We start from the raw sequence: 3,332 nt of genomic DNA on the forward strand, positions 1-3,332 counted from the left end.
CGTCCACCCCCCCGGCCCCCCCACACTTTAGCCAGTGCCTTCTGCCAGCTCAGCTGCTAGAGCCAGTGGTTGCAGGAGGGAACACACACAGTTGCATTTTAAAAATCTGCCGCACGGATACAAACTAGAGAAAAGAGTTGATAAATGGGTCCTTCTGCCTGTGCTGGGCACACGTCACCTTTGCTTCAGGGGCTCCCCATCAGCTTTCCTTCTTAAGTCCCGTATGTGCCCCACAGAGAAGCTAATTTAGAGGCTGAAATATCAGAGATCCCCAAACACTCTCTCTGCACCAAGAAAGAAATCTTAGTGAATATTTCCTGTCGGGCACTGTTCTTCTTCAATCTGCAACTTATCCTTGGAAATCCGCTTTACTGGTTCTCCACACAGTCCTTAATCCATCAGGTTTCTGTTTCCCAAGAGTTTTCAGAGCTTGGCAGAAACGAAAAAGCAACGGCTGCCTTTCACTTTGCTTTTCCCCCTCCAAGTATCTCTGACTACTCAGTGAAGCAGCTTTGCTCAGCAGCAGACTGGTCCCTGTGTTCCCTGTGATATACACGGCTGCCAGATGACACACTGCACAGGAAGGAGCCAATGGCAGATCTCTTCCCCGTTTTTCCTGAGGTGTATCACAACCCACACGTGGGCAACGGCACAGCTTGACATGTGCAGATCTAGAGAGCAGCAAAACACAGGGAGGCTGGATGTGCTGTGATCTCCTCCGTCTGCTCTCTGCTCTTCTCTGGACACCCAACACAACAGCTACATGGGGGTGAAGCATCTTCACTACTTTGTGGCATCTCTCTTTCTCTTTATCCCAGAGTTTTAGCAGAGAATATCTGAGGGCTTTGTGCTTGGCCCCAGCCCCTTCCTGCTCTCATGTGGTGCAGAGGATAGAGTGAAAAGTGAAACACAATCAGACAATAAGAGCAGCAGCCCAGCATGCATGGGGGTCACCCAGGATGGTCGGCTGCACTCTGCATCCTGGCTGGGCTGGGGCCTGCACTGAGCCCCAGGGTGTTCAGGCACCTGCTGGCATCTCTGCAGCAGCCTGGCAGAGGCTGCAGGAACACACAGGGCTCCATCCCTGGGCTCCTTTGCCGTATGGCCCCGATAGGTCCCTTTGCCATAGTCCCTGCCGTTTCCTTGCTGTGCGTCAGGAGGATGAGGAGGCAGAGCAGCACCGGCTGCACATGCACAGACCCAAAGTGGTGAGATGTCCCAAGTGCCAGAGGTGGGCGACTCTCATCACGTATTCCTGCAGAACAGATTTATTCTGTCCCAAGTGCAAACACTTCAGCAATCACATGCTGATTTGCTGCAGTTATTATTCACTTGCAAACATTCTGAGCTGCTTCAAGCAGGCTTTGGGGTTCATCATGCATTGGTGCTAGCTCCGCCCAGTCAGACAGAAAGTGAGGGAGAAATGTACTTTTGCCAACTCATCCAGGTGAATTGTGCCACCCGTTGTTTCTAAAGAAGATTTTTGGCTTTCACAATTGACACTACTTGAGACACAAATTTTTGGAACTTTCAGTTTTGTGAGATTATTTAGCATTTTCCTTTTTAGTGCTCTTTTGAAAAGAAATGCCAGATTGCTGAAATGTCAGTTGAGATGCATATCCATCTTCCGAACAGATCTAATGTGATCTAATGTAATCTCATAAACAGATCAATGTTGATGAGAAATCGGAGCTATACTATAAAAATTCAGATCCTTGAGAACATTAAAACAGCAGATTTCAGGCATTTTCACACGTCATTACCATGGTTTATTACCTTTGCTCATGGAGGCCAAGGGGGCTGTTGGGAACAAGTCCCTGAATTCACTGGGTTCATGGAATCTTTCCTGTACTTCTCTGCAGGGACTTTTTCCTGCCTGACAGAGGCAGGTGAGATAACTCAACTGTCACGCTCATTGTACAGCATGTAAAATCATCCAGGGTCAAGGCTACTTGCACTTGCACCTGAATTTAAGCTAATTTTAAGGAAATTATTTCTAAAGACATGATTCATCTCCATTACTGGACTGAATTTAATGATGAAGCAGATCATAATAGCAATGGAGATTTTCTCCCCCAGGCTATTACCATGGGTTCACTGAGTATACACATTCAAATGCTTGTCCCTGTCTGCTCCCACAAAGATGTACAGAAAATGCTTTTATGACTGGATTATTGAGCTCAAAAAGCGAATAAAATTGTCCCCACAGGTCCCTGCAGATAATTATATTTCATATTTATGAGGTACGTAAAGACCTCACAAGAGGGCAGATGAGAAATCCTGGGAACCCAAGACCACTGCGCTAAAACTTTTCCTAATGCAGATGTTCCCATCATGCTCCAAATGTGCATTTTCTAGCTTCTTGTCTTTGTCTCCACCCATTCTTCCCCGAGCTCCACTCCTGGTGCTGAGTGCAGACTTCCCACGTCATCAGGAAAGGAGGTGAGAGCTGCTGGACTTAAAGTGCTACTCCAGGTCTGCAGTCAGGACACACAGAGAGTTGATGCCCAGAACACCCACCAAGAAAGCATCCAGCCTGCAAGAGAATCCCCTGTCCTACCGGCTGGGAGCTGTGCCACAGGAAGCAGGGAGCACACAGATCCTGGCAAAGCCTAAACCAAGGTCTGCTGGTGCAAACATGAGATTTCTGCCTTGAAAAAGAAAAGTGTCTCTGCTCTGCCATTCAGAGCTGAAAGCAGCTGGAAGCAGACAGGAAGTTTCAGTGCCTGAGCCTTGTCCAAAGGGAGAAAATTCAACAGCTGAAATTGTCAAGTCCAAACAAGGAAAATTTAATTTGATGTGTCTGTTGCACCATGCAGCTTCTTGCAAGATTTCTCTTCCCTAGAGAGGTTCATAGTTTACCCTTTTCTACTTAAAATACAAGTTTGATAAATAACAGAAACAACAAGAGCTATAGACCAATCCCTGCAGTTTTATTTCACTCAAAAGGTGTGTTAGAAATAAGAGTCTGGACAATCCTCATAAACCATGAATCTGCAACTCTTTCTTTTTTCATATTTGCTTTAGAGCACTTAGGACACCGTACTCCTCTTCATTTGCAATGACTAGTCCTGCTTTTGTGACTCAGAAAATGTGGGACGAACAGGCAGAGGCATTTTCCAGGACATTTCAGGGACTTGATAGTAAGACTTAATAAATGAACGGTGATTACAGAGTCCAGTAATACATTAAGTAAATATAGTAATGTTGCAGTGGGGATACTGCAACACGCATATATCAAACCAGGAGTCCCGTGGAAAGGAAATATATATGGACAGACAGATTCTTGCTAGATGTTTCAGAGATGTTTATTTCTCCAGCCGCATGGCCGG

Source organism: Corvus brachyrhynchos, unplaced genomic scaffold (genome assembly GCF_000691975.1).
Source record: "Corvus brachyrhynchos isolate BGI_N302 unplaced genomic scaffold, ASM69197v1 scaffold220, whole genome shotgun sequence".
Lineage (NCBI taxonomy): Eukaryota > Metazoa > Chordata > Aves > Passeriformes > Corvidae > Corvus > Corvus brachyrhynchos.